Raw genomic sequence first — 27,392 nt, forward strand, 5'->3', positions numbered from 1 at the left:
GTTTTAGTTAACAGTTTAGAGTTTTATCTTAGTGTCTTAGCTTAGAGTTTTTGTTGAAGTTCTAGTTTAGTTTAGTTAAGAGTTTAGAGTTCTACCTTAGAGTCTTAGCTTAGAGCTTTACTTATAGTTGAAGTTTAGTTTAGTTATAGTTAAGGGTTTAGAGTTTTAGCTTAGAGTTTTAGTTAGAGTTCTAGCTTAGTTTAGTTTTAGTTTAGAGTTTTACCTTAAAGTATTAGCCTAGAGTTTTAGTTAGAGTCCTAGTTTAGTTTAGGTTTAGTTAAGAGTTTTAAGTTTTACCTTAAAGTCTTAGATTAGAGTTTTAGTTAGGGTTGAAGTATCGTTTATTTTATTTATAGTTAAGAGTTTATATTTTTATCTTATAGTCGTAGCTTAGAGTTTTAGTTAGAGTTATTGTTTAGTTTAGTTTTAGTTAAGAGTTGTAGCTTAGAGGTTTAGCCTAGAATCTTAGCTTAGAGATTTAGTTAGAGTTGAAGTTTAGTCTAAACTAGCATAACCACAAAATTCCACAATATTGCATAGAAATACCAAAACCATAGGTTAGGTTAGAGGTTAGGTTTCTCCACGTTTAAGTTAGAGGTTAGGTTTCTCCATGTTTAAGTTAGGTTAGATTAGGTTAGCTTATCATGAGTGCTCATGATAAGCTAACCTAATCTAACTGGTACAAAGTCGACATGGGGGGATAGATAGCTTTTTACACCGCGGGACCCGGGAAGCGCCAGTGGGACCGGGAAGCGCCACGGGAAGCGCCGCGAGATTAGGTTAGGTTAAGTCAGGTTAGGTAAGTTAGGTTAGGTTAGCTAAGTTAGGTTAGGTTAGGTCGTTAGGTTAGGTTAGGTTAGCTAGTAAACATCTCTCCATGTTTAAGTTAGGTTAGGTTAGGCTAAATTAAGTTATGTTAGGTTAGGTTAGCCTACGTACGCGCGCGTACGTAGGCTAACCTAACCTAACCTAACTTAACCTAACCTAACCTAACATAACTTAATCTAGTCTAACCTAACCTAACCTAGCCTAACTTAAACATGGAGTGATGTTTACTAGCTAACCTAACCTAACCTAACGACCTAACCTAACCTAACTTAGCTAACCTAACCTAACTTACCTAACCTGACTTAACCTAACCTAATCTCGCGGCACTTCCCGGTGCTTCCCGGGCCCACCGAAGCTTCCCGGGTCCCGCGGTGCAAAAAGCTATCTATCCCCCCCTGTCGACTTTGTACCAGTTAGATTAGGTTAGCTTATCATGAGTGCTCCTGATAAGCTAACCTAATCTAACCTAACTTAAACTTGGAGAAAACTAAACTCTAACTTAAACGTGGAGAAACCTAACCTCTAACCTAACCTATGGTTTTGGTATTTCTATGCAATATTGTGGAATTTTGTGGTTATGCTAGTTTAGACTAAACTTCAACTCTAACTAAATCTCTAAGCTAAGATTCTAGGCTAAACCTCTAAGCTATAACTCTTAACTAAAACTAAACTAAACAATAACTCTAACTAAAACTTTAAGCTACGACTCTAAGCTAAAACTATAAACTCTTAACTTTAACTAAACTAAACGAAACTTCAACCCTAACTAAAACTCTAATCTAAGACTTTAAGGTAAAACTCAAAACTCTTAACTAAAACTATACTAATCTAGAACTCTAACTAAAACTCTAAGCTAAGACTTTAAGGTAAAAATAAAAACTAATAACTATAACGACACTAAACCGGAACTCTAAATGAAACTCTAATTTATGTCTCTAATATATGGTTCAAAACACTCAAATCTAGATAATACTAAGCTTCTAATTTACGTAAAAATCTATGATAACACACCAAGGTAGAACTCTAAACAAATAACTAAACTAAACTAGAACTAAAACAAAAACTCTAAGATAAGACTATAAGATAAAACTCTAAACTCTTAACTAAAACTAAACTAAACTAGAACTCTAAGTAAAACTCAAAGCTAAGACTCTATGCTAAAAACTCTAAATTCTTAACTGTGACTAAACTAAACTTCAACTTCAACAAAAACTCTAAGCTAAGACTCTATGATAAAACTCTAAACTCTTAACTAAACTAAACTAGAACTCTAACAAAAACTCTAAACTACGACTCTAAGCTAAAAACTATAAACTCTTAACTATTAATAAACTGAACTTCAACTCTAACTAAAACTCTAAGCTAAGACTCTAAGGTAAAACTCTAAACTCTTAACTATTACTAAACTAAACTTCAACTCCGACTAAAACTCTAAACTAAGACTCTAAGCTAAAACTCTAAACTATTAACTAAAACTAAAATAAACTAGAACTTCAACAAAAACTCTAAGATAAGACTCTAAGCTAAAAACTCTAAACTCTTAACTAAAACTAAAATAAACTAGAACTCTAACAAAAACTATGCTAAGACTCTAAGATAAAATCCTAAACTCTTAACTAAAACTAAACTAGACTAGAACTATAAGATAAGACTCTAAGGTAAAACACCAAACTCTTAACTAAAAGTAAACTAAACTAGAACTCTAACTGAAACTCAAAGGTAAAACATCAAACTCTTAACTAAAATTAAACTAAACTAGAACTCTAACAAAAACTTTAAGCTAAGACTCTAAGGTAAAACTCTAAACTCTTAACTAAAACTAAACTAAACTAGAACTCTAACAAAAACTCTAAGCTAAGACTCAGCTAAAACTCGAAACTCTTAACTAAAACTTAACCAAACTATAACTTTAAGTAAAAATCTAAGATATGACACTAAGCTAAAACTCTAAATTCTTAACTTTAACCAAATTAAACTTTAACTCTAACTAAAACTCTAAGCTAAGACTCTATGGTAAAACTCTAAACTCTTAACTAAAAATAAATTAAACTATAAATCTAAATAAAACTAAGCTAAGACTCTAATCAAAAAATCTATAAACTCTTAACTAAAACTAAACTAAACTAGCACTCTAATTAAAACTCTAAGTCTAAGCTAAAACTCTAAACTAAAACTAAACTAAACTAGAACTTCAAAAAAAACTCTAAACTAAGACTCTAAGCTAAAAACACTAAACTCTTAACTTTAACTACACTAAACTAGAACTCTAAAAAAAAACTCTAAGCTGAGACTCTAAGCTAAAAAACTCTAAACTCTTAACTAAAAATAAACTAAACTAAAACTCTAAGCTAAGTCTCGAAGGTAAAACTCCAAACGCTTAACTGTATCTAAACTAAACTAGAACTCTAACAAAAACTCTAAGCTAAGACTCTAAGATAAAACTCTAAACTCTTAACTATTACTAAACTAAACTTAAACTCTAACAAAAACTCTAAGGTAAAACTCTAAACTATTAACTAAAACTAAACTAAACTAGAACTTCAACAAAAACTCTAAGCAAAGACTCTAAGCTAAAAACTCTAAACTCTTAACTAAAACTAAAATAAACTAGAACTCTAACATAAACTCTAAGCTAAGACTCTAAGCTAAAATTCTAAACTCTTAACTAAAACTGAATTAAACTATAACTATAAATAAAACTATAAGCTATGAATCTAAGTTAAAACAATAAACTCTTAACTAAAATTAAACTTAACTAGAACTCTAACTTAAACTCAAAGGTAAAACATCAATCTCTTAAATAAAAGTAAACTAAACTAGAAATCTAACAAAAACTCTAATCCAATACTCTAAGGTGAAAGTCCAAACTCTTAACTAAAACTAAACTAAACTAGAACCATAACAAAAACTCTAAGCTGAGACTCAGCTAAAAATCTAAACTATTAACTAAAACTTACCCAAACTATAACTTTAAGTAAAAGTCTAAGCTATGAATCTAAGCTAAAAATCTAAATTCTTAACTGTAACTAAACTAAACTTTAACTCTAACTAAAACTCTAAGCTAAGACTCTATGTTAAAACTCTAAACTCTTAACTAAAACTAAACTAAACTATAACTCTAAATAAAACTCTAAGCTAAGACTCTAAGCTAAAAACTCAAAACTCTTTACTAAACCTAAACCAAGCTAGAACTCTAATTAAAACTCTAAGTCTAAGATAAAATTCTAAATTAAAACTAAACCAAACCAAAACTTCAACAAAACTCTAAAATAAGACTCTTAGCTAAAACACTAAACTCTTAACGAAAACTAAACTAAACTAGAACTATAAAAAGAACTCTAAGCTAAGACTCTAGGCTAAAACTCCAAACTCTAAAGTGAAAATAAACTAAACTAAAACTCTAAGATAATTCTCTAAGGTAAAACTCCAAGCTATTAAATAAATATAAACTAAACTAGAACACAAACTAAAACTATAAGCGTTGACTCTAAGCTAAATCCATATAATCTTGGCAAAAACTAAACTAAACTAGGACTAAGACAAAAACTATAAGCAAAGACTCTAGGGTAGAACTCTAAACTCTCGTCTAAAACTAAACAAGAATAGAACTCTGACAAAAGATCTCCTACCAATATAAACCTAGAAATTAAACTATAACTTCAACAAAAGACTATAAACTAAGAATCTAATCTAAAAACTATAAACTCTTAACTAAAATCAAACAAAACTAGAAATCTAATAAGAACTCTATATCGGACTCTAAGCTAAATGTCTAAGCTCTCAACTAAAACTAAACTAAACTAAAACTATAAGCTAAGTCTCAAAGGTAAAACACCAAACTCTTAACTAAAACTAAACTAAACTAGAACTCTAACAAAAACTATAAGATAAAACTCTAAGCTAAAACTCTACAATCTTAACTATTACTAAACTAAACTAGAACTCTAACATATACTCTAAGTTAAGACTCAAGGCTAAAAACTCGAAACTCTTAACTAAAACTAAACAAAACTAGAATTATAACAAATACTCTAAGATAGGACTCAAAGCTAAAACTCTAAACTATTAACTAAAAATAAACTAAACTAGAACTCTAATTAAAACTCTAAGTCTAAGCTAAAACTCTAAACTAAACAAGAACTTCTACAAAAAACTCTAAACTAAGACTCTAAGCTAAAAACTCTAAACTCTTAACTAAAACTAAACTAAACTAGAAATCTAATAAAAATCTCTAAGATAGAACTCTAAGCTAAAACTCTAAACTCTTAACTAAAGCTAAACTAAACTAAAACTTTAAGCTAAGACTCTAAGGTAAAACATCAAACTCTTAACTAGAAGTAAACTAAACTACAACTCTAAGCTAAGACTCTAAGCTAAAAACTCGAGACTCTTAACTGTAACTAAACTAAACTTCAGCTCTAACTAGAACTCTAATCTAATACTCTATGGTAAAACTATAAACTCTTAACCAAAACTAGACTAAACTAGAACTCTAACTAAAACTATAATATAATACTATAATATAAAAATCTAAACTCTTAACTAAAATAAAATAGATCTCTAAAAAAAACTATAAGCTAAGACTCTAAGAGAAAAAAAAGTCTAAACACTTAACTAAAACTAAACAAAACTAAAACTCTAAGTAAAACTATAATATAAGAATATAATATAAAAACTATTAAATATTAAATATAAATAAAATAAAAAAAAAATTAAAAAAAAACTATAATATATGAATATAATATAAAAATATAAAATAATAACTATTACTAAAATAAAATTTAACCCTAATAAGAGCTATAAAGTATGACTCTAATCTAAAACAATAAAATATTAACTATTACTAAACTAAACTTCAACTCTAACTAGAACTCTAATCTAAGACTCTAAGCTAAAAACTCTAAACTCTTAACTAAAACTAAACTAAACTAGAACTCTAACAAAAACTCTAAGCTAAGACTCTAAATTAAAAAAACTCTAAACTCTTAACTAAAACTAAACTAAAACTCTAAATTAAGACTCTAAGCTAAAACTCTAAACTCTTAACTATTACTAAACTAAACTTCAACTTTAACAAAAACTCTAAGCTAAGACTCTAAGCTAAAACTCTAAACTCTTAACTATTACTAAAATAAAATTCAACTTTAACAAAAACTCTAAGCTAAGACTCTAAGCTAAAACTCTAAAATATTACTAAACTAAACTAGAACTTCGACAAAAACTCTAAGATACGACTCTAAGCTAAAAACTCTAAACTATTAACTAAAACTAAACTAAACTAAAACTTCAATAAAAACTCTAAGCTAAGACTCTGAGCTAAAAACTCTAAACTCTTAACTAAAACTAAACTAAACTAGAACTCTAACTGAAACTCTAAGGTAAAACATCAAACTCTTAACCAAACTAAACTAGAACTCTAACAAAAACTCTAAGCTAAGACTCTAAGCTAAAAATCTAAACTCTTAACTAAAACTTTCTCAAATTATAACTTTAATTAAAACTCTAAGCTATGACTTTAAGCTAAAAACCTAAACTCTCAACTAAACTAAACTTTAACTCTAACAAAAACTCTACGCTAAGAATCTAAGCTAAAAACTCTAAACTCTTAACTAAACTAAACTATAACTCTCAACAAAACTAATATAATACTCTAAGATAAAAACTCAAAACTATTTACTAAACCTAAACCAAGCTATAACTCTAATTTAAACTCTAAGTCTAAGCTAAAACTCTAAACTAAAACTAAACTAAACTAGAACTTCAACAAAAACTCTAAGCTAAGACTCTAAGCTAAAAACACTAAACTCCTAAATAAAACTTAACCAAACTACAGCTAAACTAGAACTCTAACAAAAACTCTAAGCTGAGACTCTAAGCTAAAACTCTAAATTCTTAAGTAAAACTAAACTAAACTAAAACTCTAAGCTAAGTCTCTAAGGTAAAACTCAAAACTCTAGGCTATAACTAAACTAAAATAGAACTCTAACTAAAAACTCTATGCTAAGACTCTAAGCTAAAACTCTAAACTCTTAACTAAAACTAAACTAAACTAGAACTCTAACAAAAACTCTAAGATAAGACTCTAAGCTAAAAATCTAAACTCTTAACCAAAACTAAACTAAACTAGAACTCTAATTAAAACTCTAATTCTAAGATAAAACTCTAAACTAAACTAGAACTTCAACAGAAAACTCTAAACTAAGACTCTAATCTAAAAACTCTAAACTATTAATTAAAACTAAACTAAACTAGAACTCTAACAAAAACTCTAAGATAGGACTCTAAGCTAAAACTCTAAACTCTTAACTAAAACTAAACTAGAACTCTAACTGAAACTCAAAGGTAAAACATCAAACTCTTAACTAAAATTAAACTAAACTATAAATATAACAAAAAAACTATAAGATAAGACTTTAAGCTAAAACTCTAAACTCTTAACTAAAACTTAGCCAAACTAAAACTTTAAGTAAAACTCTAAGCTATGACTCTAAGCTAAAACTCTAAACTCTTAACTATTACTAAACTAAACTTCAACTCTAACTAAAACTCTAAGCTAAGACTTTAAGGTAAAACTCTAAACTCTTAACTAAAACTAAACTACAACTCTAACAAAACTCTAAGCTAAGACTCTAAGCTAAAACTCGAAACTCTTGACTAAAACTTAACCAAAATACAACTTTAATTAAAATTCTAAGCTAAGACTCTAAGCTAAAACTCTAAATTCTGAACTGTAACTAAACTAAACTAAACTAGAACTCTGAATAAAACTCTAATCTAAGACTATAAGCTAAAAACTCTAAACTCTTAACTAAAACTAAAATAAACTAGAAATCTAAAAAAAACTCTAAGCTAAGACTCTAAGCTTAAAAACTCTAAACTCTTAACTAAAACTAAACTAAACTAGAACTCTAACTAAAACTCTAAGCTAAGACTCTAAGGTAAAACTTCAAACTCTTACCTATAACTAAGTTGTGGGTGAAAAGGATGGGTACTTCAATTGTAAAATGGGTTTAGGACGGTCATTAAGAAAAGAACTTGTTCTGAAATGCCTTTCGAAAAGTATTGCTTGGAGTTTATTCATGACCTTCTGATTGGTTTCTACCAATTATGTAACCAATTTCTCCGAATTATATTTGTCTTAGTCGAGTAAGTCATTCCATACACATGTATGAACCCCAGTCACGATCTCCTGATAGAGATCTACATATTATTTATTAAATTGCTCAGAAATCCACTTGTCCTAGTCGATTAAATCATTCTATTTCCATATATGAACCCCGTCATGATCTCTTGATAGGGTTCTACCAATTATGTAATGAATTTCTCAGAAAATCCATTTGTCCTAGTTGATTACGTCATTCTTATGTCATATGTCATGTGTCATGTGTCATTCGTCATGTCTCATGTGTTGTGTCATGTGTCACGTGTCATGTGTCATGTGTCACGTGTCATGTGTCACGTGTCATGTGTCATTTTTCATGTGTCTTGTGTCATGTGTTACTCATAAGCATCCAAAAAACATCCATCAAAGTGAGAAAAATCATGTTTTTCCATTCTCACTGACAAAAACCATAAAACATCCATCAAAGTGAGAACATCCAAGAAACATCCATCAAAGTGAGAAAAATCCTGTTTTTCCATTCTCACTGACAAAAACCATAAAACATACAAAAATTGATGTTGACATCCATTGAAAATATCAAATAAATTGACAGACACACATAACCGTCCAAGAAACAAACATAAAAGTGAGAAAATTCCTGTTTTTTCAAGTGAGAAAAATTCTGTTTTTTTATTCTCAGTGAGAAAACCATAAACCACGTGGTAATGTTGGGAGTAGTACCCCCCTTTCTACTCTTATTCTCTTTTAATAAACAGTTTCTGTAATCTTTCACTAAAACAATTTCAGAAAGCAAGACCATATGGCCCTTGGGTCTGTAGCAGTATTACCTGGTCTAATAAGCCGTCTGTCCAGGGTTGCCATGGAGTTTCCTTCCGAAACATGTTTGTTACATTTTTGAAAAATGAATAGATTGCACATTTTCTGGGCAATCTATTTTTCCCTATGAAAACATTCAACTGTCCCCAGTTCAGTTTCATTGTCATGAGTATGGACATCCTTTTGCGCCGGGATTGGGTAGTATTATCCCTAGATAATTCAATATTAGGATGAGAAAACACCCGCCTTGCTCAATCGAAAAGTAAGGATAACATCCTCTTTTGTGTAATTATGATTTGAAATGATGTCCACCATCTTTTAATCTATAACCCGCCACAAAAAAAACTGGACAGGGCCCAGAAAAGACAGAGGAAAAATCAAGAAAAACAAAATAGACAACAGAAAGAAAAACATAATTTGACAACTACAAACACAGAACAAGCAGAAATGACCAAAGATGGGAATACTCCTGGGTTTCAGTAGAAAAATCACGAATATGCTTCTCAATAACCACAGCTGGTTTATCAATCGTTACTTTCTCTTCAGAAGGGGGTTAATTGTACATGTTGGCAGTTCTATCAAATACTTTACAAATTTCAAATAAATGTGGTGAACTTGCTTGCTCTTACCACAGTTAAAAAAAAAACATGAGCGAGAGCAAGTAGGTGCAGAACTGTTAGGCTATTTTATAACTGAGAACAGTGAACTCTACTCAGATACGAAATCTACTCAGATTGAAGTTAGGGATGCATACGCAGCCTGAATCTTACAAGCATAATTTTTCAGTGCCAGGTTTGCACTTTCTTTCAGGATTGCTCCAATAGGCATACCCAAGCAAGAAAGGCTGCCAGCAAAAGGAATTTTAGAGCCAGATAGACTACAACTTAAATTTCCTTTATATTTGTATGATAGAACAACTGTTTTACCAATGTCAAAACTCCAACCAATGTGCTCATGCTCTTCTTGAAGAAAGCTCAAAAGTTGAAGAGCATCTTTGGAAAGGGCAGGAAAGGTTCAGTAAGTCATCTGCAAATATAAATAGCAAGGAAAGGTTCAGTATGTTATCCGCAAAAGTAACTAGCAAGAGATCAACCCCTTTGAAGATTAATTAAAAAAACCTTTTTCCACAAAATAAGTTTTTCAAAGAAAAGTAAAGAGCTCCATTAAAAAAAAAATGAGCCGAAATAAAGGCAAATAATCTACCAAGTGGGAAACTACCACAAATCAGCATCGATGAATAAATGAAACCCAGAACGAACAAAAATTACAGTAAATACCTGAGAATAGTTCAAAACGACAATAAATTATCATGAGTTGGGCTCAAAACCCCCTATGCCTTCCCAAGGCCAGAACATAATTTGCACTTTACTGAAAAAAATATAAATGTTTTTATTTTAATGACTTTAATAAATCAAATAATAATATGATTTTGATTACTAAATACCAGTTTATGTATATCAAACTGACAATGTTCATTCATTTGTAATTTTTTCAGTAAAGAGCAAATTATGTTCTGGCCTTGGAAAGGCATAGGGGTTTTGAGCCCAACTTATGTTAATTTCTGCTCTTTTGAGTTTGACTTGGTTATTTATTGTAATTAAATAAAAAAAACACATTTTTTTTAACTGAAAGTAAGGAACGACGTTAAAACTTAAAACGAACAGAAATTATTCCGTATATGAAAGGGGCTGTCCCTTCCACAACGCCTCGCTCGTTAAGCTAAATTTTTTTTTTTGTTAATATAAAAAGATTTGTTTTTAAGTCAAACATTATAGTAAATAGCAAGGCGTTGAGGAGGGGACAGCCCCCATCAAATACAAAATAATTTACGTGATTTATAATTTTTTATACTGCTTATTGTTTCTTGTTAAAAAAAACTTGTTTTTTTTATTTAATTTTTGAACGTCCTATATCTGACGCGGGCTGCTATCTTTTCTCCCAGTACGTGAATAATTAAAACAAGATTTGACTCTCAATTGTGATGTTTTGTTATTAAATTTTTTTCTCGAAACTTGTTTAATTCTATTTATGAACGATTTTATTAGTAATAAATATACGCAACTTACAAATTAACTTAAGTAACGTACTTCTATATTCATAAGATTTTAACACGTATATTAGGGGGTTCACCCCCTAGTCAATATCCTGCTCTTTAAGCTAAAGTTCGAATTTTTTTCCAATTCTTTAAAAATGACCCCTTAATCACAATCAGTTGATAAGTTGAAATCAGTTGAAAAACGTTTTTTTTATTTAATTTCTGATCTTTTTCTTGAATAATGCTGGGAAATTTGGCGTCCCCTTCATAGCAATGGCCCTTCCCCCATGAAAACTTCCATCATCGAAAGATCCTCCCATATAATCCCCGACCCACCCCCTCCCCCACCTACCAAAAAAAATCCCCCCTGAAAACGTCTGTATACTTCCCAATAACCAATACTATATGTTAACATTGAGTAAAGTTCATAACTTTCAGCCCTCCCCCCGGGAACTTTGGGGGATTAAGTCATCCTAAAAGACATTTTTATCATATTTTCGACCATGCTGAACAAAATGGCTATCGCAAAATTTTGATCGGGTGACTTTGGGGAAAAAATGAGCGTGGTAGGGGGCCTAGTTGCCCTCCATTTTTTTTGGTCAGTTAAAAAGGGCACTAGAACTTTTAATTTCCGTTCCAATGAGCCCTTCCACGATATTCTAGGACCACTGGGTCAATACGATCACCCCTGGGGAAAAGAAGAAGAAGAAGAAGAAGAAGAAAAAAATAAATAAAATAAACACGCATCCGTGATCTTTCTTCTGGCAAAAATGCAAAATTCCACATTTTTGTAGATAGGAGCTTGAAACCTCTACAGTATGGTTCTCTGATACGCTGAATATGATGATGTGATTTTCATTAAGGTTCTATAACTTTTAAGGGGTCTTACCCCCTTTTTTCGAAAATGAGCCAAATTTTCTCAGGCGTGTAACTTTTGATGGGTAGGATTAAATTTGATGAAAATTATATATTTGAATTAAGCATTAAAATTTGATTCTTTTGATGTATCTTTTGGTGTGAAAAATCCGTTTTCTAGAGTTTCGGTTACCATTGAGCCGGGTAGTTCCTTACTTACAGTTCGTTACCACGAACTGTTTGATTTCTGTTCGTTTTGAGTTTCATTTATTTATAGATGCTGATTTGTGGTATTTCACGCTTGGTAGATTATTTGATTTTATTTCTGCTAATTTTTTGTTTAATGGAGTTCTTTACTTTTCTTTGAAAAACTTATTTTGTGGAAAAAGTTTGTTAAATTAATTTCTGTTTGTTTTATGTTGTCAGAGTCTTTTCAGAGAAAAAGAAAATAATACTTTAAATCTTTTCGTTTTTTTTAAAGATTTATAGTTTGGCCTGCTATTTGTAAGCTGGAGAAAAAATTTCAGTGATTTTTAACAATATACACCCTCTTAAAAATCTTGACACAAATAGAAGTGTTTAATTTAGTTTCATACCTCGTCTAGTTGACCTGAAATGAAAAACTTGATACCATTCGCAAAAAATCTGTTTACTTTCTTTGATAGCTTGGATATACTTACGCTATTTTGATTTGATTAAATTTTAAGAGCAGAAACAGCCCAAGAAGTTTGAACATAATACCCTCGGTCGTTCTTAGGATACTGCTGAAACGTTGTATCGGGAAAAAGCATTAACTCTGTGCATTTTGATTTAATATTATGGCAACATAAGTCAAATGGGAGGGTGGGCGTGGGAGGGGGATTAGTTTTCCTCCAATCACTTTCAACTATTAAAAAGGGCATCAGCCCTTTCTATTTTCAATCGAATGATCCCTTTTCGAAGTTCCCAAGACAACTCTTTCGATACAAAGTGCCCTGGTGTAAACAACAACAACAACAACAAAATAACACATTATACCCAAATCGGTCTTTGCTAAAAAAATGTCAAGCCTTCCGATCAATTTCGACTATTAAAAAGGGCACTAGGCCTTTCGATTTCTAATCGAATGAGCCCTTTTTGAGTTCAAACGACAACACTTCCTATAAACACCTTCTATGTCCCCAGGGCATAAATTACAACCCTTACCCTAAAGGCTGTGAGGGTGGTTGTCATCCTCTAAGGCCTAATCTCCACAAATTTCAACTAAGTTACACAAAATGGCTATAACCAAATTTTGATCGGATGTGTCTGGGAAAATGGTCGGCGTTAGAGGGGAGTTGGTTTTCCTCCAATCACTTTCAACTATTAAAAAAGGCACTAGCCCTTTCAATTTCCAATAAAATGAGCCCTTTTGAAGTTTATACGACACCGCTATCAATAAAAACCTTATACGCCCCCAGGGGATAACTTACGACACTCGCCCTGAGGGCTGGGGGGGGGGTTGTCATACTCACAGACCTAATTTACAGAACTTTCTACTACGTTGAACAAAATGGCTATCTGAAAATTTTTATCGGATGTGTTTGGGGGAGTGGTGGGCGTGAAAGAGGGGGTAGTTACCGTCCAATCACTTTGAACTATTAAAAAGGGCACTAGCCCTCTCAATTTCCAATTTAATGAGCCCCTTTTGAAGTTTTTACGACAACTCTATCATCAAAAACCTTATATGCCCCCAGGGCATAACTTACAACCGCCGCCCTGGGGACTCTGGGGGGGTTTGTCATCCTTAAATACATAACTTTCAGAACTTTCAACTACGTTGAACAGAATGGCTATCTCTAAACTTTGATTGAATGTGTTTGGGAAAACGGAGGGCATAAGAGGGGGGGGGGGGTAATTACTCTCCACTCACTTTCGACTATTAAAAATGGCAATTTCAATTTACAATCAAATGAGACCCTTTTGAAATTTCTACAACAACTTTCTATATAGGCTAAACCTCATATGCCCCCAGGGCATAACTTACAACCCTTGCACTGAAAGCTCTGATGGGATTATCATCCTAAAAGACCTAATTTCCAGAACTTTCGAATACGTTGAACAGAATGGACATCTCAAAATTTTGATTGGATGTGTTTGGGGAAATGGTGGGCGTGAGGGGGGGGTTAGTTACCCTTCAATCACTTTCGACTATTAAAAGGGCAATAGCCCTTTCAATTTTCAATTGAATGAGCCCTTTTGGATGTTTTTACAACATCAATTTCAATAAAAACCTTACATGTTCCCAGGGCATAACTTAAAACCCTTGCCCTGAGGGTTGTAGGGGGGATGGGTTGTCATCCTTTAAGATCTAATTTCCAAAACTTTCAACTGCGTTGAATAACATGGGTATCTAAAAAAATTTATTGGATGCGTCTGGGGAAAAGGTGGGCGTGAGAAGGGGGTTAGTTGCCCTCAAATCACTTTCGACTATTAAAAAGTGCACTAGCCCTTTGAATTTCCAATCGAATGAGCCCTTTTTCAAGTTTCTACGACAAACATTTCAATAAAAACCTTATATTCCCCCAGGGCATAACTTATAACCCTTGCCCGGAAGACTGTGGGGGGAGTGTCCTGCTTAAAGGTATAATTTCCTGAACTTTAAAATACGTGGAACAAAATGGCTATCTCAAAATTTTGATTGGATGGGTTTGGGGAAATGGTGGGCGTGGAAGGGGTGTTAGTTGCCTTCCAATTACTTTCGATTATTAAAAAGGGCACTAGCCATTTTAATTTCTAATCAAATGAGCCCTTTTTGAAGTTTCTACGATAACGCGTTCTATAAAAACTTTATATGCCCCCAGGGCATAACTTAAAACCCTTGCCCCGAGGGTTGTGGGGGAGTGTCCTCCTCAAAAAGATGTTTTCTATCGGGAAATCAGCTACACTGAATAAAATGACTATCTAACCAATTTTATGGGCTGGGTTTGGGGGAATGAGGGGCGTGGGGGGGGGCTAGTTGCCCTCCAATCACTTTCGAGTATTAAAAAGGGCATTAGCCACTCCAATTTGTAATCGAGTGCTATAGAGTGATAGAGGCTAAAACCTACTTTCTTGTTGCAGACAGTTTTTGTGGTAATTTATATCTACTCCCTTTTGGTTCCTGGAAATATTTTGGCCTCAGGGGGGCAATAATGCCTCTCCCATTGCAACCAACCTTTTCTACATATAATTCAATATTACATTCACATCCCTGCTACGACAGAGGTGCAAAAGGCAAGGCATCAGGAGTCTCACCAGGAAATTTCGTGGCAGGGGGGGGGGTGCATCCAGGAGCTTTGTTTTCAGAAATTAAAAATGGTAATATGTGGGTAAATGGTAAATATTGGCAAGCAAAAGTGGGATGCAACTAATAAATTTATAATTACTGATATATACATTTTACCAGCAAGAAATCAGTGACTTATTGGGCTGCTAGCCCACATCATATCTTGGTCATTCCTGGACATGATTCGAAGAACAATCAAAAATCAAAAAAAAAAAAATTGTCAACTCAAACAAAGGAACAACATTAAAACTTAAAACAAACAGATTATTCCATCTTTGGAATGCTGTTCATCCTCAAATCCTTGCTCTTTACACTAAAGCTTGACGTTTTGTCCCAACTTTTTAAGAACAAATACTGAAACAAAAGGGTCAAAGGTAATTGAATTGGAATAAGAAGAATTGTTGCAGTTATAAGGAAGATTAACTAAATTTTCTCACATTTATCATAGGCAGCGCGCTAGCGCTGCCTAAGTAACGAACGATGTGGGCACAATGTGTTTTTTTTTCTCCATACCCGGGCCCTTTGAATCAAAGGAGTTGTCGTAGAAACTTCGAAGAGGGCTCATTCAATTGGAAATTGGAGTGGCTAGTGCCCTTTTTAATAGTCAAAAGTGATTGGAGGGCAACTACCCCCCCCCCACGCCCATCTATCCCCCAAACACATCCAATCAAAATTTTGAGAAAGCCATTTTGTTCAGCATAGTTGATTTCTAGATATAAAATATGTTTTTGAGGAGGACACTCCCCCACAACCCTCACAGCAAGGGTTTTAAGTTATGCCCTGAGGGCATATAAGAACAATGTTGGCACAATGTAGGCTACTATTTATTATTTTTTCCTTTAGAGCAGGGCATTTCATATGGAAGAGGTCGTCGTAAAAACTTCAAAAGGGGCTCATTCGATTGGAAATTTAGAGTTCTAGTGCCCTTTTTAATAGTCGAAAGTGATTGGAGGGCAACTAGCCCCCCCCCCCCCTCAAACCCATCATTTTCCCAAACACATCCAATCAAAATTTTGAGATAGCTTTTTTGTTCAGCGTAGTTGATTTCCACATAGAAAATATGTTTTTGAGGAGGACACTCCCCCACAACCCTCAGGGCAAGGGTTTTAAGTTATGCCCTGGGGGCATATAAGGTTTTTATAGAAGGCGTTGCCGTAGAAACTTCAAAACAGGCTCATTTGATTAGAAATTCGAAGAGCTAATACCCTTTTTAATAGTCGAAAGTGATTGGAGGGCAATTAGCCCCTCCCCCCTACGCCCATTAGTCCCCCGAACACTTCAAATCAGAATTTTGAGATAGCAATTTTGTTCAGCGTAATTGATTTCAAGATATAAAATATGTTTTTGAAGAGGACACTCCCCCACAACTCTCAGGGCAAGGATTTTAAGTTATGCCCTGGGAGCATATAAGGTTTTTATAGAAGACTTTGTCGTATAAACTTCAAAAAAGGCTAAGTCATTTTGAAATTTAAAGAGCTTGTGCCCTTTTTCTTAGTCGAAAGTTTTTGGAGGGCAACTAGCCCCCCCCCCCACGCCCATCATTTCCCCAAACACATCCATCAAAATTTTGAGATAGCCATTTTGTTCAGCGTAGTTGATTTCCAGATAGAAAATATATTTTGAGGAGGATACTCTCCCAGAGCCCTCAGGGCAAGGGTTTTAAGTTATACCCTGGAGGCATATAAGGTTTTTATAGAAGGCGTTGTCGTAGAAACTTCAAAAAAAACTCATTCGATTGGAAATTCAAAGGGCTAGTGCCCTTTTTAATAGTCGAAAGTGATTGGAGGGCAACTAGCCCCTCCCCCACGCCAATCATTCCCCCAAACACATCCAATAAAAACTTTAAGATAGCCATTTTATTCGGCGTAGTCAATTTCCAGATAGAAAATATATTTTTGAGGAGGAAACTCCCCCACAACCCTCAGGGCAAGACTTATAAGTTATGCTCTGGGAGCATATAAGGTTTTTTATTGAAATCTTTGTTGTAGAAACTTGAAAAAGAGCTCATTCGATATGAAATTCAAAGGGCTAGTAGCCTACCCTTTTTAATAGAACCCCCCTCTCACGCCCACCTTTTCCCCAAACCCACACAATAAAAATTTTTAGATAGCCATTTTTTTTCAACGTAGTTGAAAGTTTTGGAAATTAGGTCTCTGAGGATGACAACCCCTCCCCCCACAGCCCTCAGGGCAAGGGTTTTAAGTTATGCCCTGGGGGCATATATTTTTTAATTAAAGGCAACTAGCCCCCCCCCCAATACCCATCATTCCCCCAAACACATCCAATCAAAATTTTGAGACAGCCATTTTGTTCAGCATAGTTTATTTCCAGATAGAAAATGTTTTTGAGCAGGACACTCCCCCACAACCCTCAGGGCAAGGGTTTTAAGTTATGCCCTGGGGGCATATAAGGTTTTTAGAGAAGGCGTTGTTGTAGAAACTTAAAAAGGGGCTCATTTGATTGGAACTTCAAAGGGCTAGTGTCCTTTTTAATAGTCGAAAGTGATTGGAGGGTCCGCCGGGTGAATATTTCTTAACCGGCTACCGGCTGCGCCATTTCCGCCGGGTGAATTTTTCTTAAGTTAAGTGATAGGCTAAGCAAGCAATAAAAATAATGAGAAAAGCAAAAGGTTCCGCCGGGGAATTTTACGTTCGCATCTTCTGAGCCATTATAGCTTATATCGTACCGTTGAGGGCTGCACTGGCGGTAATGGGGGGGGATAGATAAAAGGGTGACTGCGCCACTCGCTGAACGCGAGAAAATAAAATACGTAATTATAGTAGGTTAGAAATTCTCCAACTATCAATCCGGGAGCGTGATCTCGCTTCCTCGAGTTATCTTCTTGACAATTACCTCTAATGTTGTGTAGAAATCAGATTCCTGGGAGCGTTACCATGGAGACATACGAACTGGTTACCTGCTGTGCGATTAGATACAGACTTATAAATAAAACAACACAAATAGAAAGGCAATAGATTTATTGTGACTTACATTTTAGGTGTACACCAGTGCTCACTTCAATTGACGACAAATAGAAGCAGAGATAATAATGACCAAGTCTCTACAATGACTGGATAATAATTCTGACAAAGAATGTTTCTAATAGTTTGAATTGCAATGCCTGAATGCCAATAATAATGATTCTGATCTACGAATGCCTCGAAAAACACTTTTTTTTCACTATATCACACAAATACAGCTTCTGCGCTCTGCTAGCCTTTTCACGATTGGCCCAAGTCCTGTGGAGGGGCCTGCCACCTTATCATTATGTGGACGAACTCACTTCATTATGCTAACTACCCATCCAATAATTTGTTTTAAATATGTTTTATGATTAAACGTTCATAACTTAAGCTTCCTGCGAACTCCGTATCTAGTGATTTTTTTATTACCAAATATCTTAGCGAAATTTAAAACCGAATAGCGTCGTTGTTTGGCTGAGACTAAAGTGCAGTTTCTCTTTTCGCTGATTAAGAATTTAGACTCTTGGAAACGGGATTTGAACTTAATTAAGGAAGTTTAATTTATGTCGGAATTATCTTTAGAAAGAAGGAATTTTATTTTTTGTATTTTAAATATATCACATATTACTCACGGTACATATTACCCTTCCCATTATTTAATGGCGTCCCGTCATCAGGATTTGCTTGCCCTTGGGTTTTTGAAATATTCGCGATTTATTTACTATTGGTCCTACGTAATTTTAATTGACATTGTATTATTTTATACTTTTATATAAGCTTAATCAGGAGTGCTAAAAATTTTCTCTATTACTTTTCTTATTTCATTATATATCCCTTTCTAAAGTTCATCAACTGGACTAAGATTATTTATGGTTCTAGCCTAGGTACTATACTAAAGATTTTTTTTTCTTTTTCTAGATTTAACAGTGATGGCTTTTACATTTCCAACAAGGTTGGGGCTATTCTACCTTCACATAAGATTTTTTTGAGAATTCACCTTTTACAAGCTTTTTTTTATTTGGCTGACTATAGGGCACACTGCTTCCTATCTACGCTAAATTAAATGAATAGTACGACAACGCTACACATAACTCTATCTGAACATTTAACACTACATATAAGAACGATTTAAAACACACAATATTATGTTTACCACGTTCACTGGTAAACATTAGAACACTTTCACTGGGGATGTTTGCTTTGTAGTATTACTGATAGAACAATGGAGTTTGTAAGTTATCGAAGTTTTTAAAATGTAACATATGCGAATGCACACCTATTTCATCACCATACATAGCTCTTAGGGTACTCACTCCTTTTGTTATAAATTCTGATTTTTCACTCTTTTTGTCTTGGCAAAATTTTTAAAAACACTTAAAATGCAGTTTCTTCACCGAACAGTTCGAGCATGGTTATGTTCATCTTGGACGAAATGCTCTCTCCAATTGTGAAATGGGAAATGATACTTCCAACTACAGGTGTGTGGGAATATGCTATCAGAGTTCATTCTCACCTGCTTTTTTGATAGTTCATAAGTTACTTTGTCTTTAAAGGGTTGAACACTGGGACCGTTGGGACTTGGGACTTGATCCTGTTATCAAAAAAGTCCGGATTGGGTTGATTTTCTTCTCAGCATATCGTTCTTGGGATATTTTAAAGTACATAGAGAATATAATTCTCGTATAAAATTGTTCGTTTGTGCACTTAGAGGTTACAGTTCTATTATAAAATTGTTTGTGCCTGGCTTGGGTCTATTAACTTTTGCGGTGATTCCTTGGTTAATCACATGGGAATTGACGTTTGGATTTGGAATGGGTCAACATAAAAATATAGTAATTCCTTCAACATATTGTCTTTAACTTGTGGGAGGGGTTTATAGTCACTGAAGGGTAAGTCACTGGGGTTAATTTAGGTTTCTGTAATTCGATGTTTGGTTTCCAGGTCCATTTTTCAGAAATTATCTCGTAACATTTATGGGATAACAGAGATATGAGCTTTTCGCATTTGATAGAGGTGATAGGATGGATTCCGAGAAATGGTCGAAAGGGATTTGACGCGTGAATCTGCGACAAATAAATAATCTTTGGGTTCATCAAATATCATGACTATACAGTCATATGGTACATGGGTCCATAAGGATTATCAAGGGTGATATTTATGTACTTATATCTTGTACTTGTCGATGGGGTTCTCAGGATTTATGTGATTATATAGTTCGATAATGCACTGGATACTGAGATTCAAATATAGTTTTACCTAATGCGTAATATGGTTTGTGGTCGACGAACCAACGATCAAAAGGTAACTGTAATTCTCGTAAACGAAGCTAGGACGAAAATTGCCTGGAGTCTATGGTGAGTACTCTTCGTTGGTTGAGGTATGATGAAAATAGGTGCTACTAGGTTGTATCTACACTGGACTATGAATTGTAAGGATCAATTCCCAATATGTCAATCCAATTCCTGTAATAAAAATAACGAGGTAGAATCACACGTTTGTTAAAATCATGTAGTCTTAATATATAATAAACCATAAGGTTAGGTGAATTTTAGGGCGAAGATTACCTTAAAAGACGATATTAAAAGATACTCTGTCATTGCTAAACAATCACTGGTTTTAATAAAACGACATTATTATAATGTTGGTTTCGGATACCTAAAATTCCCAATGGGAAATCCAAAACAGAGATGTCTTCAAATTTGTTTTGAGAAAGGAAACAACGATAAAAGGCTTATTTAATTCTTCGACACTTATTTAATTCTCCCTTAGGTTTAAAACAAACCTTTAAATATAAGTTACGCTACATTGTTAAATTTGAGGTCTCAGTTTACAACATATTTCATGCCTTCATTATTCACGCACGTCCGCGCTGTTTAAGAAACGCATGTTGCAGCGTCGTAGCCACACGGTTTTACGTAAACGACACTTAAAATGAAGGAACAAGACATAGCAGGGACGAGTGGAGACCTATATACCTACTCGTTTTCTAATGTCTTCCCTTTTCTTGGCTTAGTCGTTCTCATGGGGTTTCGGGTTTAATTTCTGCATTTCAGCCGTCTCCCCGTGTTCTTCCTTTGGGTTTTGCCTTCTTAGTCTCAGGATTTTTCCATAATTAAAAGTCAGTAAGATTCTCATGATCAGGGAAATCGCGAATACGAAACATACGGTCAGTAGTATGTTCCACCAGAAATTGGTTGAGAATAATCCGTATCTATTATACACATATGTTAATCTCTGGTCCTCATTTGTAAATAGGGGAATCTGGGAGTCTGATGCTTCTCTTATTTTTGTAAGCCTTAATGTCTCTTTAATCTTTTCTATTTTGGACCATATCGAGGTTTTCATTTCCTCACTTTCTATATTCGGAATAGTGTACGACAGGTTAATTGCTTTAAAATTGATTATTTTAGGACTTATTATATTTGTGGTCTTGGTAATTAAAGGCGTTCGAACACTTAACTCCTTAGTTACAAGTCGACATCCTTGTTTTATGGTTATCGTACCCACATCTTGTAACAGTAATTCTGTTCTGTAACTTGGATTTATTCTTTCTGTATTATTATAACAAGACATATTTCCAACAGTTTCTGTTGGAACAGAAAATAACCAAAGATCATTTCTAAGGTGTATGAATATTTCTCGCTTAGTACTTCCCATCAAGGCTTCTTTCAGATCGACTGGATACATCGTACAGGAATGGTACGGGTAGACTTTTCATATTATAGGAAATTATTCGAATTAATTATATGCAATGTGACTTTTTAATAAGAATTTGTTTTCGGGAACTGATATATGTTGAACAAAATTTTTCTATAGCGTTTTTATAACTGTAAGATTTTTTACTTGTGGGCTAAAAGTTTTTTAAGTTATTATTCTTTTATGATGCCTATCCATAAAAATCTTTGTCTTTGTATTTTTAAGGGTATTTTAATCTGTCCGGCTTCTTAACCGTTCGGCCTGACTGTGTCGTTACTTTTTCTTCTGTTTCTTGCGGTTTTTATCTTTTTAGGTCTTGCTAGGGATATAAGATCAAATTTTTTGTATTGTTTTTTCAAAAATTCTTGCCCTTTTAACTTTGTTTCTTTTGCGTGCGAGGCTACTGAGGTCGGTTTTGATTTTCCTGTTTTTTAACTGTTATATGATCTGATTCGCCGCTAGACTCTTCAGAACTGAATTCATATTATTCCTCATTATAACTCTTAGAGGTGGCACATCGCATTTTTGAGGTATCGCCTCCCCTTCCTTCGTAAATTTCTACTCCTCTGGAAGTAGAAGGTTTATTTTTTAAGTCCTCGCTTTGAGTTTTCAACTCGGGAGATTTGAAAGACTCTTGAGAGCTCTGAGAGGAATCAAAAGTTTTTGCGGGGTTCCTCCACTGTTTAAATGCCATGTCTTCAGGGGGATGGGGCATTCTTTGCACTAGTGTTTCCCTCCATGGCATTCTTTGCACTACTGTGGACACATTTATGTCATGATATTTTCTTTGCTGGTCATCCTTGGGAGTTTGATTCCTAGGCGATGTACTTTGACTCGTTTTTATTGGGATATTTATTAAATCCATAGCTTCTCGCAAGATTTGTTTTAATTGAATCTTTGGCAAGAAATTTCTCTACAATAATACCCGGACTTTCTACCGCTCTGTTCAATTCCTCCTGTAATGACAGGGACCTCTCTATTGGTGTTGCAGGGGAAACCATATCATCTGGAAATCTTTTGAGGGGACAAGGGGTCGAAATTCTATCAGGGAAAAATTGGGTTTTTGGAGATATCGTATAATCTAATTCTCCTGCACTCTCCGATGATGAACTTTTTGGATCTTTTGACGTTTTTATTCTTACTGGTATTAGGGTTTTTCTCTTGGGAATAACTAGATTTTTCATAGCTAAAAATTCTTCAGTTTTCCTCGTTACTATTGGTCTCGAAACACTTTTGCTTGAAATTAAAAGCTTTTGGCTCTGCCAATCTCGAATTAGGGGGCTCATTTTCTGCATCTGGCAAATCGGTAGGCGAGGGACACAGTACTCATATTTCTGAAAATTTTGCTCTTTTTGTTTGGCTAACATGTGCTTCGTAAGTTCTTCCACTATCGGGGTTCACCATTTTAAAAGTAAAATCGTTATCATACTTTTTTACTATTCTGTACGGTCCAGAATATTTGTTGGAAAGTTGTTTGCCTTCCGTCTGCTTAGGTAGAAGCAATCTCCTATCTTGAAATCTATGCTCCCCTTGACTTTGGGTTGGTTTCTTAGCTCTTGGTTTATTTTACATTTTTCCAATTCTTGCCTAACTATCTTATAAGTTTTCCTCATCCTATTTATGAATTCTCGTTTAAAATCCTCCGGGTTATTGTAATATTGCCGGGACTCAATAATCTCATCATACGGGATTCTAAAATCGCGACCAAAAATTAAATAAAAAGGGTTGTCTTTGGTTGTTTCTGAATAAGCAGAGTTGATTATGTTGGTTAAATAAGGTAAGAATTGATCCCAATCGTTCCTGTTGTCTTTTGTATAAATGCTTGATACATTCGAAAATATTTTATGCCTATTTTCTATTTTACCATTAGCTTGTGGGTGATATGGGGAAGTTACCAATTTCTCTATATTAAGAAAACTCATTAAGTCTTTTGTTACTTTTGAAACAAAATTGCTTCCTTTGTCACTTAAAACCTTATTTGGAATGCCAAATTTTAGAAATAAATTCACTAACGCCTTACTCGTGGCGTGAGCGCCTTGATTTTTAATGCTTTTGCAAAAGTAAATCCGGAAAAGTGATCTATAACTGAAAGAATACAAGTGTGGCCTCTGTTGGAAACAGGTAAGCCTCCACTGGTTCCATATAAATCAAATGAGACAACATCGAAGGGGAATCTCGCTACCGGGACTCTTCCCATAGGAGGATTAGGATAAGCTTGGGGGTTTTTTCTTAAGTTACACGCTTCCGATGTACTTAGAAATTCCTTAAGTTTTGTTACTGCCGACGGCACGTAAAAATATTGTTTTAATTTATGGAAAGTTTTCGTTACTCCTAAGTGTCCACCTATATCTGAATGAAAATATTCGAAGGCAGGTATTATTAAGTTTTAGGTAATGCAGGTATTATTGATGTTTGGTTTCTATTTGCTTCAGCAGTCACGATTCTGCATAGTATTTCTTCATCAAGATCATTGTAAAAATTATCTATCTCTTTTCTAAGAGTTTTGAATTTATCTGGTAACGCATCATCATTCACAAAATAATTAATAAGTGCTACACACATTTCGTCCTTTTTTTGCTTTCTTTTTATATTTTCTAAAGACAAGGGACAATAGTTAACCTTATTTTCTTTTACTGAGTCTTTGTCTTTGTTTTTCTAACATTTATGTTTGCTCTTAGTATTGATAGCGTTAACTCCATTTTCCTCAGTTTCCGACGGCATATTTTCTGGGTATCTACTCAAAAAGTCACAAGCTGTATTTTGTTTATCTTTTAAATATTCAAATTCGTAATCCTGATCTTGGATTTTCATAATCCATCTAGCAAGAATTCCCGTGGGGTTTTTAAATGTGCGCAGGTACTGCAAGCTTTTATGGTCTGATCGTAGTATAGATTTTCTACCAATCAAATAGTGTCTAAGTTTTTTAAAGTGGTGGATTATAGATAATATTTCTAAGTTTGTGGCGGAATAACTACTTTCGCCTTTTGATAAGGTTCTACTGGAATAGCATATAACTTTTTCTATTTTTTTATTAGAAGGTCCTTGTAAAGGATCGGGGTTTCCTATGGGAATTAGTTGCTAAAGAATAGCACCAATGCCTTTTGAACTAGAACCGGTTGTGACCACAAATTGTCCGTTTTCAAAATCAGGCAGCGATAATATTGGTTCAGAAGTGAGTGCCTTTTTGAGACGGTCTAGGGAAGTTTGAGCTTCCTGGGACCAGGTAACATTATGGGAGTTCTCTTTAGTTAACTCCGTGAGGGGTTTCGCAATTTCGGCGTAATTGCGCACTAATTTTCTAAAGTAGCCAGTAAGACCTAAAATTCCTCTGAATTCTTTCATAGTTCTAGGGGGTTTGAGGTTTTCAACATATTTTATTTTATCTGGGTCTGGGGATATCTCTCCTTGCGTCACCACTACTCCTAAAAATTTAATTTTAGGTTGAAATAAGTTTACTTTTTCAGGCCGGCATTTTAAATTGCCCTCTCCGAATTTCTCGAACACTTTAGCTAGTGTTGCTAAGTGTTGTTCAGCGTTTTGTTCTACACATATGACATCATCAACAAAATGAATGATATTCTTTAATCCTCTTAACAGGTGTAATAAGGGTCTACTTAGCGCGCTTGAACTTGTCTTAAGTCCAAAAGGTACTCTTAAATATTCGTAGGAACCACATTCAGTCGTAGAAAACGCAATTTTATAGACATCTTTTTCGGCTATTTTCACTTGGTGGTAGCCTTGGGTGAGGTCCAAAGAAATAAAAATTTTGTTTTTGCTTGAGATAGAGTCAAGGATTTCATCTATTCTTGGTAAAGGAAATTTATAGCGAACTACTTGTTTGTTCAGGGCTCTATAATCTACAACAAGTCTAAGATCACCGTTCTTTTTTGGTACCAAGACCACTGGTGCACTATACGGACTTGTATTGGGGCGTATAATTTAATTTTTTTCTAATTCATGGATTCAATTTTTAACCATTCTGTGTGTTTATACGGCACGCGGTACGGATGCCTTACGACAGGATTACCAGTGATTAAGATCTAGCTTTAGTCAAATTGTATCAGTTCGATTTCATATTCAGATGCAGAAGATAAATATTTAAAATTCCATAATAATTCGCATAATTTTTTCTTAAGTTCTAAGTCCGTAATATGATCCATATTAAATTTGTTTAAGAATTGCGATTTAGTTAGAGGGTATTTGTTATTTGAGGTTTTAATGCCATTTACTAGGTTTATTTTGGAATTTTCCCATCTATCTAAATCATTTTCCGAGATAACTTGGATTTGCACTAAACACGTCCCGTTTTTATTGTAATTGTATCATTTTCGTGGTTATTAGTTACCCAAATAATACCTTCCCCTTTGTTGCAAGATGTAATCTGTTCCTCACATAACAGATTTTCAGGAATTTAATTTGACAGAGTAGCAAACCATGTTTCAGATTTGCTATGTACTGGTTCAACCATCTGTGATATTTGAATCCTTTGCATTGTTTTGGGGGGCATCTTTGTTTTCCGTATCGCGAATCCGTAATATTTCTCTTTATTTTCATTGTCTATTAGATTCATACTGGCGCTATGCTGTGTCACTGTGGCATCTTACGGCGTCACATTCGGTTTTACTATGTTTTTCCATAATTCCGCTATTTTCTTGATTTCGGTTGACCTGTACTGTCGCATATCTCCTATTTTTATTTTTGCAGATTCAATACACTTATTATTTAAATTTACTTCGTTTCTGCAATGTCTCTCAGAATAATTAAACAAATTTCTGATTATGCCATGTCCTTCTTGCGAGACATGAGGTTCAAAAGATTGCGACATTATACCGCCCGAAATTTTATTTACTGTTACGTTCTCTTCGTAACCTCTGTTACAATTTCTTGAGGGAAAAATTCCTTCTCCTACCTTAGTCGGATAGTTAAGCCTTTCGTTTGCTACGTCTAATAGTATCCTATCATACCTTACAAAATTTTCGCTGCTGATGGCCTCGTATGGAATGTTATCGCATATTATAAAATTTTTCGAAAAAATTCTATTATCCCTTTTTACGTCTAGGCGAATTGAACCTCTTGCATCAAATTTATGCCCTGTCACGCTAGTTAAATTGGGATTATTAAAATTTCTTTGTTGCCTAATATGCGGAGGCAACATATTAAATACGCATGAGTTTATGATGTTCGCGGTTGCACCAGAGTCAATTAAAGCCTTAAAGTAAATATTTGCCACACAAAAATCATTAAATATAGGTAACTATTATTACTATCACTACAAGACGGTAATACTATCGGTTTGGACCTATAAAACATTCTAGGCGCCCTCTGGGTCCAATTTATTCTTCTGAGGGGCCTGAAACGTTTCCCCGCTGATTTATTTCGTACGTTGGTGTCTGCAATAGGGATTCAGACATGTGATATTCCGTAGGCATATCCAATTGATTTACATTTGTCTGCGTTCGCCATGTATTATTACAGTAATTTGGATTTCTTGCGTCAGTGCCGGCTGCTGGCGCTGACTGCCAATACCGTTGGCTTGAAAAATTTTCATTTCCCGTCGACCAATTAACTATTTACCGTCGGCTTGAAAACTTTTCATTTCCCGTCAGCAAATTTTCGGGATTTCTATATATTATTCTCGCACTATATTGGGTTTGGCGAGTATTTGGGTTTTCAAATCGGTAATTAATTTGTCTATAGGGGGGAGGATTGCACAAATTTGGTTGTTACGCATTATAAGGTACTGATATCCGCAATCTTTCCTGGCTATAGCCTAGTGCACCAATGGCGCTA

General features: G+C 34.2%; 1 protein-coding gene across 3 annotated transcripts in view; it reads right to left on the reverse strand.

The window, feature by feature from the left end:
• Window positions 1-27,392, reverse strand: part of LOC148941751 (uncharacterized) — an 81,649-nt gene that overhangs the window by 37,417 nt on the left and 16,840 nt on the right. For all 3 annotated transcript variants that reach the window (XM_089104064.1, XM_089104063.1, XM_089104065.1), the window contains exon 2: window positions 9,694-9,793. The gene's annotated coding sequence lies outside the window, so the exon portion shown is untranslated. The remainder of the gene's footprint in view (window positions 1-9,693; window positions 9,794-27,392) is intronic.

This window comes from Artemia sp. Qi Xiang Cuo, chromosome 18 (assembly GCF_049724085.1).
Source record: "Artemia sp. Qi Xiang Cuo chromosome 18, ASM4972408v1, whole genome shotgun sequence".
NCBI classification, from domain to species: domain Eukaryota; kingdom Metazoa; phylum Arthropoda; class Branchiopoda; order Anostraca; family Artemiidae; genus Artemia; species Artemia sp. Qi Xiang Cuo.